A 14818-nucleotide genomic window follows, 5' to 3' on the forward strand; every position below is an offset into this window, starting at 1 on the left:
TATGCATTTAGTCTAAGGTAGACACAAAATGCTGGAGTAACTCAGCGGGACGGGCAGCATCTTTGGAGAGATAGAACCGGTGATGTTTCGGGTCAAGACCCTTCTTCAGACGTCACCCGTTCCTTCGCTCCCGAGATTCTGCCTGTCCCGCTGAGTTACTCCAGTATTTTGTGTCTATCTTCAATTTAAACCAGCACCTGCAGTTCTTTCCTATGCACTTAGTCTACATGGATTTAGGAAAAATAACACTTGGCTACTGATTCATTATTTTTTTGCCTGTACTGGGCTTACCATAACATTGAATTGAACTTAAATTAATTCAGATTTGCTTCACATTGCTTCAACGTTTAGGCCCCACAGCAGAAGCGTCTACGCTGGAAGTTTCCCGAGCTATTTCTGCTACCACCATCATCTATTGTAACAAATGGTGGCTTCCACTGATTGTCGCCGGAAGCTTGCGTCCTTTTCAAGACGGACGATGACAGCGAGGTCAACATTTGAAACATGGAACTTGGACACGAAAGAGGAAGAAGAAGCATTGTATACAAAGAATCGTACAAGATTTAATCAATTGGCAATCTCCATCCCACACCCAACATTACTGAAAGGTTTTATATGGTCATTATCATGCCGTTACTTTGGGATTTATGTGTGTTTAGTTTAGTTTAGTTTAGTTTAATTAAGTTTAGTTTATCATCATGTGTACCAAGGTAGCGTGAAAAGCTTTTTTGTTGCATGCTATCCAGTTAGCAGAAAGACTATGCAAAATTTACAATCAAGCCGTCCACAGTGAACAGATAGAGGATAAAGGGAGTAACGTTTAGTGCAGGATAAAGTCCAGTAAAGACCGATTAAAGATAGTCAGAGTCTATAGGAAGAAAATGGATAGATAGATGGTCAGGTTATAGGAAGAGAATGGATAGGCTGGGACTTTTTTCTTTAGAATGCAAAAACAGAGGGGTGACCTTACTGAGATGTACAAGATCATGAGGGGGAGGGGGGGGGGGGAATAGATAAAGTGAACAGTCACAGTCTTTTTTTCCAGGTTGAGGATTCTAAAACTAGAGGGCATAGGCTTAGCGGGAGAAGGGAGAGATTTAAGATGGACCTCAGCAGGAACTTTTCCACACAGAGAGTAGTCCGTACTTGTAGAGGAAGCTACAGCGGCTGATACAATGATGACTTTTAAAAGACATTTAGACAGAAATATGGATAAGGAAGGTTTTGAGGTCTATAGCCAAATGCAGACAAATGGGACTAGTCCAGAATGTCAACTTGGTCGGCATGGACAAGATGGGCTGAAGGGCCCATTTCCATGATGTATAGCACACATGATGATAGGATGTTTCAGTTGCCTATGTTTCATACACTTCTAAGTGAATATATTTAAAATCCAACTCTTGTATAAATACAAGTCCTTTTCAAAAATGCACTGTAAACTCTTAACATGGTTCAATGCACAGAATATTTGACTTGTGGCACATTACGGGTGTAAACACCAGAAAGCTACACCTTGTCTGGAAGCCGATCCAATAAGTAACTCAACAGATGCAAATGCTACCCAGCAATAAAGCATTAGTCAAAATTGTCAAGTGAACTATTCAAGCATAAAACTAAATGAAGAAACAGAGCTCGGTATCGTACCATACATCGCGTCCAAATCCCTCGAGCCTGACTTGCAGTGAATCCTGGCCTTCTGTGGATCACGGTCGAATTGCTCAATGACTTAGCTGCACAACACACTGCCTTTTCCCCAGTTTTTCTCACCGAGGGTGTTAAGCGAAAACATATTCTTGGACTTAATCGAGTGGAATTCTCTCTTCATGGCATAAATATTTTGGAATCATTGTTTTCCACTCGCAATTTTTTAATTTTGACTCGGGCTTGTAGACTTTTTCCAATACACGGGAATCTTTCGGTTACACTGTTTAAAGCAGGGTCTTACCCTTCCAGGCAAACTTAATTCCTGGCTCCCACCCACGCTCCTCGTGTTCCTCAATCTTCTGGTTTATGCTTCCAGCAGAATTCCCACCAGGAACTGGTGACTCACCAATGTTCCGACTGTTTTTTTTTCCATCCACACCGTCTTTAATTAAAGAACGCAGTGGCCTCACTGTTATCGGAGTTTGTACAGGGCTTCCCCTTTAGATGTCTTTGTGGAAGGATTCCCCCCTGAGTCACACAGCCAGTTATAGGTTGCCGTTTCCATCCCCCATTGATGCATGAACTACAGATCTAGACACGCTACAGATCTAGACACGCTACAGATCTAGACATGCTACAGATCTAGACAAACAGATCTAGACAAGCTACAGATCTAGACAAGCTACAGATCTAGACACGCTACAGATCTAGACAAGCTACAGATCTAGACAAGCTACAGATCTAGACAAGCTACATATCTAGACATGCTACATATCTAGACACGCTACAGATCTAGACACGCTACAGATCTAGACACGCTACAGATCTAGACAAGTAGATCTAGACACACTACAGATCTAGACAAGCAGATCTAGACAAGCTACAGATCTATACGCTACAGATCTAGAGACGCTACAGATCTAGACAAGCAGATCTAGACAAGCAGATCTAGACACGCTACAGATCTAGACATGCTACAGATCTAGACAAGCAGATCTAGACACGCTACAGATCTAGACACACGCTACATATCTAGACACGCTACAGATCTAGACACACGCTACATATCTGGACACGCTACAGATCTAGACACGCTACAGATCTAGATGCGCTACAAATCTAGACACGCTACATATCTAGACAAGCCGATCTAGACACGCTACAGATCTAGACAACGCTACAGATCTAGACACGCTACAGATCTAGACACGCTACAGATCTAGACACACGCTACATATCTGGACACGCTACAGATCTAGACACGCTACAGATCTAGATGCGCTACAAATCTAGACACGCTACATATCTAGACAAGCCGATCTAGACACGCTACAGATCTAGACAACGCTACAGATCTAGACACGCTACAGATCTAGACAAGCTACAGATCTAGACATGCTACAGATCTAGACACGCTACATATCTAGATCTCTTACACAAGAGGCTGCAGATGTTGCAATCTTGAGCTAAACACAAAGTGCTGAAGTAACTCAGCAGGACGGTACAATGTGCAGCAGTAGAGTTGCTGCCTTGCAGCGCCAGAGACCCGCGTTCGATCCTGACCACAGATGTTGCCTGTGCAGATTTAGTACATTCTCCCTGTGGCCGCGTAGGGTTTCCTCCGGCTGCTCCGGTTTCCTCCCATACTCCAAAGACGTACAGGTTTGTAGGTTAATTAGGCTTTGGTAAAATTGTGACTTTTCCCTAGTGTGTGTAGGATAATGCTAGTGTACAGGGTGATCGCTGGTCAGCACGGGGTCAGTGGGCCGAAAGACCTGTTTCCCTGCTGTATGCTTGAAGTCTAATGTCTAAAGACCAGGCAGTATCTGTGGAGGGAAAGGACAGGTGACATTTCGGGTTGGGACCCTTCTTCAGACTGTTGAACTATCTCCACCACAGGGGGCAAACTAGCACCAGCCATCTTGTACAATCCCATTGACTCCCACCGTTACTTTCAGTACCTCCTCCACCCTGCTTGTCACATGGAACACCATCCTTTGCTTTCCACTTCTCCGACTCTGTCACATCTGCTCGAAGGATGAGGCTTCACACTCAACGCCATCCCAGATATCCTATTTTTTTCAGTAAACTCGGCTTCTTCCTTCCTGTTGTGGACACCGCCTTCACCCGTGTCCCCTCCGTATCCTGCAGTTCTGCTCTCACTCCCCCCCCCCATCCCCCCTCCCCCACTCCCACAGATGGAACATTGATAGAGTAAGCCTCAGCCTCACCTTTCACCCCACCAGCCTCACCATCGGAATCAGTAAAGAAGTCACAGTCACGGAGTCAAAGAGTGATACAGTGTGAAAACAGGTCCTTCGGCCCAACTTGCCCTCACCGACCAACATGTCCCACATACACTAGTCCCACCTGCCTGTGTTTGCCTCATATCCCTCTAAATCTGTTCTATTCATGTACCTGTCCAAATGTTTCTTAAACATTGCGATAGTACCAACCTCAACTACCTTCTCCACACACCCACCATCCTTTGTGTGAAAAGGTTTCCCCTCAGGTTCCTATTAAATCATTCCCCCCTCAAACCTTTGTCCTCTGGGTTCTTGGTTCCCCTCCTCCGGACAAGAGACTCTGTGCGTCTACCCAATCTATTCCTCTCACGATTTTGTACACAAAGTCCCGACCTGAAACGTCGCTGTTCTTTCTCTCCACAGACGCTGGTGACCCACTGAGTTCCTCCACCTCGTTGTGTGTTGAATTTAGAATGATTCCTCTCCGAGCTCTCTGTGTGAGATGATATCAACATCAATTATTGGAATAGCTCAATTAAAAGAAACACAAGCTTGTGCAATTGTGTTGGCCTAGGCAAATCCAAATGACCAATAAACCTGCCAGCATCCTACTGTCTGTCACCCCTTATCATAATTCAGGATTTTCATCTTGTTGTATGTTTGAAGGACCATGTTTACAATTTAAATTCTTGTTGTAACTTCAAAATGCCTTTCTAATGATGGATTTATTTATTTGTGTTAGTGCTTTTATTGAGAACTGTTCATTTGACGTCATTAGATTCTCTTATGTCTGAGAAAACAAAACTAAAAAAAGATACAAATTGGGAGAGTAACTCAGCGGGTCAAGCAGCATCTCTGGGGGAAAAAAAGACACAAGGTGCTGGAGTAACTCAGCAGGTCAGGCAGCATCTCTGGAGAACATGGATGGGCAACATCAGTCTGAAGGAGGGTCCCGATCCGAAACGTCACGTATCCATGTTCTCCAGAGATGCTGCCTGATCAGCTGAGTTACTCCAGCACTTTGTGCCTTTTTTTGTTAACCAGCATCTGCAGTTCCTTGTATCTGGAAAAAAAGTAAACTTGGCCATTGTTTGAGAATTCAGAACTTGTGCTTTAATGACTACGCGGCATAACAGGTAATCAAATTTAAATTCATAACTATTCTAATTAGATTAGATTATTCCTTTAATAATCCTTTTCAGGAAATTACAGTGCCACGACAGCTTCAAGACAAACATAACACCACGCTTTCATACATAACAAGTTAAAATACGTTAAAATACAAGTTAAAATACAATTAATTTAAAAAAAGTGCAGTTATTTATGCTCATTAAAAAGTCTTATAGCAGCTGGTAAACAGGACTTCCTGTATCTCTCCGTTTTGCACATTGGTGCAATCAGCCTCTGGCTGAAGATGCTGCTCTTGATCACCTTCAGGGCATGGAGTGGGTGAGTGGGGTTTGTCATTATGGAACCTAGTTTATTTAGAGTTCTGGCCTCTGCCACCTGCTGGACCGTTCGTTGCTCAGCCCCGACCACTGAGCCGGCCTTCCTGATCAGTTTGTCCAATCTGTTTTTATCCGCTATACGGGCGCCATCTCCCCAACAGGCCACAGCAAAGAACAGAGCACTGGCCACCACTGAATGGTAGACACTGCACAGTAGGGGTTGGCAGATATTAAAAGACCTCAGCCTCCTTAAAAAATACAGTCGGCTTTGTCCCCTCCTGTACACCGCCTCCATATGACACTTCCAGTTCAGCTCACTGTCAAGCTGCACCCCAAGGTACCTGTGATTAGCAACCACCTCCACCTCAGTGCCCTTAATGGTGATCGGCGTTGCTTGAGTCCTCCTCCTCCCCCTCCTAAAGTCCACCACTATCTCCTTTGTTTTTTTGGTGTTGAGATGGAGATTATTGTGTGCGCTCCACTCCACAAAGTTACTTATAATGTCTCTGTATTCCTCCTCATTGCCCCCTTTAATGAGGCCGACAACAGCTGTATCATCCGAATATTTCTGCAAAAAGCAGCTGTTGGTGTTCCATTGGAGATCCGCTGTGTAGATGGTAAACAGGAACGGAGCCAGCACAGTTCCTTGTGGAGCCCCTGTGCTGCTCAAGATGGTGCCCGAGACACTGTTCTGTAGGCGCACGTACTGTGGTCTGATTGCATCATATATTAAATGTTTATCTTTTATCTCATATATTATATGTTTATCATCTGCCACAGAAGGCAGTGGAGGCCAATTCACTGGATGTGTTCAAGAGAAAGTTAGATTTAGCTCTTAGGGCTAACGGAATCAAGGGATATGGGGAAAAAGCAGGAACCGGCTGATTTTGGAAGTTCATGATCATATTGAATGGCGGTGCTGGCTTGAATGGCAGTGCTGGCTTGAAGGGCTGAATGGCCTACTCCTGCACCTATTTTCTGTGTTTCTATGTTTTGGAACATTCAAAAGAGGGTGGCATGGTGGTGCAGCGGTAGAGTCACTGCCTTACAGCGCTAGCAGTGACGTAGACCCGGGTTCGATCCTGACTGGAGTTTGTACGTTCTCCCCATGACCGTGTGGGTTTTCTCTGAGATCTTCGGTTTCCTCCCACACTCCAAAGATGTACAGTGGGTTAATTGGCTTGGAGTATGTGTAAATTGTCCCTAGTGTGTGTAGGATAGTGTTAATGTGCGGGGATTGCTGGTCGGTGTGGGCTCGGTGGGCCGAAGGGCCTGTTTCCGCACTGTATCTTGAAACTAAACTAAAAACATTTTGCTCCACCTATTATAACCCCAAAAAAAATCAAAAATACACCAGTTCAATGATTACTAATTTTCTTTCTGCCTGGATACCTCCCCTCATCCCAAACCCCTCGAAAACATGCTTTAATATGGAAAGCTATGTCAATTCCAGTTGTTGTTTCAAGGCAATACGTTTTAGTTCCATGATATCATGTACTTTTAGTTTTTGCATCAACTGACTTTTTAATTGGAGCTTTTAATTTGATTAGTGACTTTAACAATATTCTTGAGCAACTAAATTGTCAGTTCTCAGTTTATCTAGCTGGTGACGGGTTTTATGAAATTTATTCTTGTCAAAGAAAAGTTTATTTTACTTTGTATTAGTTTCCAGAAGGTCATGGCCAAAGTCGTTACTTCTTTCATCTTCGGCCTGTTTTACATCTCGTTTCCCAACAGGCTTTTAAACCTGTGTTTTTTAAGAAGCGCAGCTAATCTTCCAGCTAAATAATGACATTTTTTTTTTAAACTGCGGCTGCTGATAATCTTGAGAAACCCCCAGAAAATGCTGTAAATACTCAGTCGTTCAGGCTGCATCTGTGGGAAGAGAAACATGGTTAACGTCTCGGATCAAAGACCCTTCATCACAACAGCGGGCAGCACAGTGGTGCAGCGGTAGATTTGCTGCCTAATGCCCCTTCCCACTTAGGAAACCTGAACGGAAACCTCTGGAGACTTTGCGCCCCACCCAAGGTTTCCGTGCGGTTCCCGGAGGTTTTTTGTCAGTCTCCCTACCTGCAACCTCCGGCAATCACCTGCAACCTCCGGGAACCGCACGGAAACCTTGGGTGGGGCGCAAAGTCTCCAGAGATTTCCGTTCAGGTTTCCTAAGTGGGACAGGGGCATTATAGCGCGAAGGTGCCGAGTTCGATCCTGACTACCGGTGCTATCTGTACGGAGTTTGTACGTTCCCCCCTGTGACCGCATGTTTTTTCTCCGGGTGCTCCGGTTTCCTCCCACCTTACAAAGACGTACAGGTTTGTAGGTTTATTGGCTTTGGTAAAATTGTAAATTGTCCCGAGTGCGTAGGATAGTGTTGGCATACAGAGTGATCGCTGGTCTGCGCGGACACGGTGGGCCGATGGGCCTGTTTCCACGCAATATCTCTAAAGTCTAAAGCTGACCCCTTCAAGCTAAATACAGAAGATACACACCAAGTGCTGGAGAAACTCAGTGGATCAGGCCACATCTCAGGTGAAAATGGATATGTGACGTTTTGGGTCACGCTAAATCCATCTTGGTGTGTTTTTCATGAGTCAGTTCTGACATTCATGTTTGATTTAAAGATTGTGAATTAGATTTTAATCTGTATGTAATGGTTGGTAAATCCTGTGTTAGTTAATGTATGGAAATTTTATAGGCCGTTGGAATGAACCAGAGGTACGACCCAGTGGGATGTTTACAGCAGAGAATTTCTGCTATTTTTTATTGCCTCTTTCAGATTACATTCACTTTTTATAGTTGGCTTAAAATAAGAAGCCAACAACGTATGTGGAGCAATAAAAGAACTGCAATCTTTCCCCATCACATACATATTCTTTCCACACAATTAGCCTCTGACTGGAAACAGAAACCCTTAAAGAACTTAATCTAAACAACGTTAAAAAAGTTAGAAGTTGCATAAAAAGAAAGTTCATTTACAAGAGGATAAAATTGACAGGGCCAAATAAAAGTCTAGCTGTAAGAATGTTAAGACTACAGCAGTCAAAACAACATGGTCTGTGCAAACCGAATATCGGCCAATAAGCCAGAATTAATGTAGCTCAAACTTAATTGAAGCCCAATTAGCCGAAGAATAAAGACAGAATTGATGCTAAGACATGTTTGCCTCCATTGGCCAATGCCATAATGACTGGGGACATTTATACTTGATATGCTGTATTAAAACTGTTTCTTTCATGGCACGGTGGCGCCGCGGTAGAGTTGCTGCCTCACAGCGCCGGAGACCCGGGTTTGATCCCAACAATGGGTGCTGTCTGAATGGAGTTTGTACATTCTCCCCGTGACCGCGCGGGTTTTCTCCGGGTGCCCCGGTTTTCGCCCACATTCCAAAGACGTGTGGGTTTGTAGGTTAATTGGACTTCTGTAAATTGTCCCAGGAGGATAGAGCCAGTGTATGGGTTTGTGGAGGAAGGAACTGCAGGTGCTGGTTTAAACCGAAGATGGACACAAAATGCTGGAGTAACTCAGCGGGACAGGCAGCATCTCTGGAGAGAAGGAATGGGTGACGTTTCGGGTCGAGACCCTTCTTCAGACTGGGGGTGTGGACGTAGGCTGTCTAGTGTATGGGTTTGGCGGTCGGCATGGACTCGGTGTGCTGAAAGTGCCTGCCTCCAGGCTGTATCTCTAAACAAAACTAGCCTTATGACTGAGCAGTGGGAAAAAGGCTTGGTCACAATGAACAGCGGATGCTGGAAACTTGTGTAGAACACCAAGTGTTGGAGTAACTCAGAAGGTCAGGCAGCCTCTCTGGAGGACATGGATTGCCGATGTTCGCGACCCTCATTAAGTGGCAAAATGCTTGATTGGGACTTAAGAGAATGAAGGCTTTTATCCATTAAAAAGAAGCCTCTTTGGGTAAGATAAAAGAAAGCCAGACTGAATGGAAATTTGTAAGCAAGACAGCCTTCTTCCTCAATGTAAACTCAATTACATTAAATTCCCAATGGAAATTGAGAAATCCAAAGGGAATTTTCCATGAAAGTTAAGATGCTGGCCTTCCTGATGCATTTGGTATTAAAAACACTTGGTAACAAGACAGCAAAGACCTCAGAGATTAAAGATTCACCGTCTTTATTCGTTAGCCATTTCTCAGCTATTTATATAGATCCTTCAACTCCGATCCGCTGGCCAGACGGCATCGTGGGGAAACGTCCTCATTTGACCAGGAACACGGATGAACCAAATTCAGCCTCTACATGAACTCAAAAGTGTACAATGAGCTTCAGAGTCATACAGCACCAAAACAGGCCCTTCGGCCCATCTCATCCATGCCAAGCAAGATGCCCTGGTCCCTTTTCCCACTGTTTAACCCATATTCCTATTTCCTATGTCATTTAACTGTTATTGCCCCTGTCTCAACCACTTTCTTTGGCAGCTCGTTCCATGAACACACCACCCTCTGTATGAAAAATGTCCCCCCTGGTTCCTATTTAATATTTCCTCTCTAACCTTAAAAAAAGCAAACCTATGTCCCCTGGATCTTGATTCCCCAATCCTGGGAAAATTCACCCTATCTAAGTCCCAAGTAATTTTATACACCTCCCCTCAGTCTTCTACCCTCCAAGAAATATAGTCCCAGCCTGCCCAACCTCTCCCTGTAACCCAGACCTTCAAATCCTGGAAACATCTTTTCTGCACCCTTTCCTGCTTAGTGGCATGTTTCCTATTGATGAGTTTGTACATGTCAGGTTGATTGCATTAGTTGAAACAGGGTGGACCACGTGAAGGTTGCAATCTCCCAACCTTCCAGCACTCCAAGAGTGAGTGGCGCAGAGCCTGGAAAGTTGCCAACATCAACAACGGAGAGGTCATCCCAGACCCCACAGTGAAATCACCGGGCTTTGACCTCCATAGCAAGCAATGGCTAACCCAGAACAGAATCCGCACCCTCCATGCAAGAACAGCCCATCACCTGCATAAGTGGGGGATGACAGACACCCCTGCTTGCGACTGCGGACATCCAGACCAGACCATCCTACACACCGTGAATGACTGCCCACTGAGGCTTTTCCCTGATGGCATCAAAGCCATCCACCCAGTAACTGATGCTGTCCTGGCCTGGATGTCTACCCTTGATCTACAACTTTAGGCTGTGCACGCCATAGGCAAGGAGAAGAAGTATTGATGAGTGATCAAAATTGAACATAATACTAAAAATGCACCCTCCCCAATGTAACTGCAACATAACATTGCAACTTCTGTACAGTGCACTGATTGATGAAGACTAGAAGCCTTCTACACCACTTTGACTACCACCCTGACTCCACTTTCAGAGAAAAATGTACATTACTCCTTTTTTTCTACCACACTCCCCAGTGCCCGACCACTCACTGTGAAAGCCCTGCTCTTATTTGACTTTCCAAAATGCAACACCTCACACTTATTTGAATTAAACTCTGTTAGCCATTCCTCAGTCCACTTACCCATCTGATCGAGATTCCATTGTCATTCTTGTCACCCATCTTCACTGTATATATCACCTGTTTTAGTGACACCAACAAACTTCCTTGTCTACTCTCATCTGAATTGTTGATTTACAGAAGATGATAAATATCAACGGGCCCGGCAGTGACGGGTGATGTTTCGGGACGAGACGCTTCTTCAGTCTATCACCAACCATACATGTTGGGAAGAAGCCGGTCCTGATGTTCCAGTTTTTAGGCTCCTGTACCTTCTTCCCGATGGCAAGGGTGAAATGAGTTGGTGGCCAAGGTGGTGTGGGTCTCTGGTGATGCTGGTTGCCTTTTAGAGGCAGCGACTCTGGTAAATCCCTTCGGTGGTGGGGAGGTCAGTGCCGGTGATGGACTGGGCAGCGTTCACAACTTTTTGCAGCCTTCTTCACTCCTGGGTGCTCAAGTTGCCGAACCAGGTCGTGATGCAACCAGTCAATATGCTCGCTACTGTACACCCGTAATCTAATATACCTGAAGTTATTTGCTCCTTCATTTTCTAAATGTAGGTAAGATTTCAAACTTACTTAAAGCAAGGTTTGATGCATGCTCTACAATTCCGAGTACTCTTAGGAACAGGATTAATTCCTAGTAACTCGGACAAAAAGGTTACGAGCTACTTGCTACTCGTTTTCCTAGAACATTATGAAAGCTCACTTTGTTCTCAAAGAAGAAATGGTCACCCCAAGGGAATGATATAAAACACAACTTCAGAACGTAGGAGGCGTAGAAGTGACGGAACTGAAATGGTAAAGAAAACTAAATGAAATGCATGAGAGAGAGAAACAACTGTATGGTTGGTGATAGACTGAAGAAGCGTCTCGACACAAAACGTCACCCATTCCCTCTCTCCAGAGATGCTGCCTGTCCCGCTGAGTTACTCCAGCATTTAGTGTCTATCTTTGGTGATAAAGATACAAGGGTACATAACTGTATGCAAGTCAAGCAGTGATCATTCACAACACAATTCATTTTTAGATAGACACTAAAAGCTGGAGAAACACGGCAGCATCTCTGAAGAGAAGGAATAGGTGACGTTTCGGGTCGTCACCCTCCTTCAGACTGAGAGTCGGGGGAGAGGAAAACTAGAGGTATGACAAGGTACAAAGAACAAATGAATGAAAGGTATGAAAAGAAAAAATCAAAGCCCCCAGCAGATGATCAATGAAATATAGAGCCCACAATGGTCCATTGTTGGCGGTGGAGAAGGTGATAATGAGTGGACACGACAGTGAAACTAGTAGGAGGACCAGGGTGGGGGTGGGACAGAGAGAGGGCTACTTGAAGTTAGAAAAATCAAAATCATACCGCTGGGTTGTAAGCTACCCAAGTGAAATTTGAGGTGCTGTTCCTCCAATTTGCATTTTGGGGCAGGCAGGTGTAGATGGAGCACCTTTGTTGGCATGGGCGAGCTGGGCTGAAGGGCCTGTTTCAGTGATGTATGACTCGATTGACTGCTTTCTTGTCTCTTTTGAGTGAAATACTTTGTTCACAGTACTTGAGCTGAGAGGTTAATTTTGACAGTTTTACAGGATACAAGACAAAGCTGGATGTTACTTTGTCAAGTTGTGAGCTTGCTATTTCTGATTAGCATGTTGTAATTCTAAGCTGCCAGAGCATCTCGTGTGCAGTTGGTGCGGCCTGTTTTGTGGCCTCAGATGGACTGCAGGGTGACCATTCCGTTCAACAGGGGCAGCAACAGTCTACGCCTCCCATTACAAATGGGCCGGTACTGTGTCATGGTGGTAGTAGAGTTGCTGCATTACAGCACCAGACACGTGCGTTCAATCCTGACCACGGGTGCTGTCTGTATGGCGTTTGTCCGTTCTCCCTGCAACTGCGTGGGTTTTCTCCAGGTGCTCCGGTTTCCTCCCGCACTCCAAAGATGTGCTTGTTTGTAGGTTAATTGGTTTCTGTAAAATATTGTCCCTAGTATGTACGATGGAACTCGTGTATCGGGATTGCTGGTCAGTGCAGACTCAGTGGGCCGAAGGGCCTTTTTTCATGTGTGTAGGTTAGTGTACAGGGTGATCGCTGGTCGGCGCGGACTCGGTGGGCCTCAAGGCCTGTTTCGGTGCTGTATCTGTATCTCTAATATTACCACCGGGTGGTGCTTCGATGGCAGCCTCGCCTACAGTCTGTCCGTCCTTTTCTTGTTATTTTTAGTGTGTTTTGAAAGTTTGTGTTAATATTCTCTGGTTTGTTTTATGTGGGGGGTGGGGGAAACTTTTTTCCAATCTCTTACCTTACCTCCGGTCGCTCTGCGGCCTAACATGGTGGAGCTGGAGGCCTTGCTCGGGACTGACTTTGAGCCCCACCGTGGGAACGTGGACTTACCATTGGAGCCCACCCCTTGCCTGGGATCGACGCTCCAACCGTGGCCTGCGAATTTTACCATCGAGAGCTCGCGGTCTCAGGCAGAGTCTGTCGTTGGGAAGCTCCAAAAGCCGCACCATGTTCGACTAGCATCGACCTGGGGCAGATCGCCCGGTGCGGAGGAGCTGAGATTCCCCCCCCGATGCATGAACTTGATCGCCCCGACGAGGAGGCCAGCTGCCGGCTACGGGGGTAAGATCATTCCGTCAATGGAAGGTTAGAGGCCCCCAACCGTGGGAGAACAAAGAAGGGAGCGATTGAACTTGTTTTCGCCTTCTATCACAGTGGGGAAAGCGGAGGAGTTCATGTTAAAATGTATTCTGTGTGTTCTGGTGCTTTTTATTGGTATGTCTATATGGCAAATGAAATTCCTCGTATGTTGCAAAACATACTTGGCTAATAAAATATGATTATGATTATGATTTAACTAAAAGAAAATAATCCATTAGAGGAGCAACTTGCTAGACAACATACCCACGACTTCCTCAACATGTCTGAACCAAGTGCCGCAAGAGCCTCAGTCTGGTGTCACTGTGAAGAGTTCTTCCTCTTACAGTTCTGAAGTTCCTCCATCAATCGCAGGGATTACCTCATGAGCATTTTCCTCCAACGTAGCGGGGGGTTTGGAAAGGCATCGAACTTTAAGGATAACTTCCCTGAAAAATCGTACAGAAATAGCATTTTACACATGTGGTTTAAAACCATCGGATAAAAAGCCGGAGCATGCAGCACAAATGGTAGAGTATGTGCCTTTGAATGTCACACTTTGTTCAGTGTGCAGCCTGACCGTCGTGCTAAGTTCCAGTCACGAGGATGCAAGGAGCTTTCAACCACTGAACGTGGATCAAAGAAACATAACACTGAGCTGCTATACTGGCAGGCTGAGTCTGGAGGGGAAGCTGGAGTATTTCTGCTTAGATGTGAGTGAAAGCAATTTGTAAAGTATAATATATACACACATATGAGATAGGAAATAGTACAACTTCAGACTTTCAGAGCAAGACTAATGGGAGGACATTCTTCGTTCTGGAACGGGACTGACTCGACGATTAGACTGTAGCATCACTCCAGTGAAGCGCAGATTGTAAAATTAAAGGTTAGAAACTCATAATGTATTACGATTTAGGGCAGCAGTAGAGGTGCTGCTTTACAGCGCCAGAGACCCGGGTTCGATCCTGACGACGGGTGCTGTCGGTACGGAGTTTGTACGTTCTCCCCGTGACTGCATGGGTTTTCTCTGGGTGCTCTGGTTTCCTCCCACACTCCCAAGACATACAGGTTTGTTGGTTAATTGGCATCTGTAAAATTGTAGGTTGTCCCTAGTGTGCAGGATAGTGTTAATGTATGGGGATTGCTGGACGGCGTGGACTTGGTGGGGCCAAAGGGCCTATTACAGCGATGTATCTCTGAAGTCTAAAGTAAAGACTGAAATTACCTGTTAAATGTTCTTGACTTGCACTTGTACGAATTCACTTCCTGCTGGAGGTTCCCCTTACAGAACTATGGGTGGCACGGTGGTGCAGCGGTAGAGTTGCTGCCTTACAGCGCCAGGGACCCGGGGTTCGATCCTGATCACGGGAGTTGTATGTTCTCC

This window comes from Amblyraja radiata, chromosome 17 (assembly GCF_010909765.2).
Source record: "Amblyraja radiata isolate CabotCenter1 chromosome 17, sAmbRad1.1.pri, whole genome shotgun sequence".
NCBI classification, from domain to species: Eukaryota; Metazoa; Chordata; class Chondrichthyes; order Rajiformes; family Rajidae; genus Amblyraja; species Amblyraja radiata.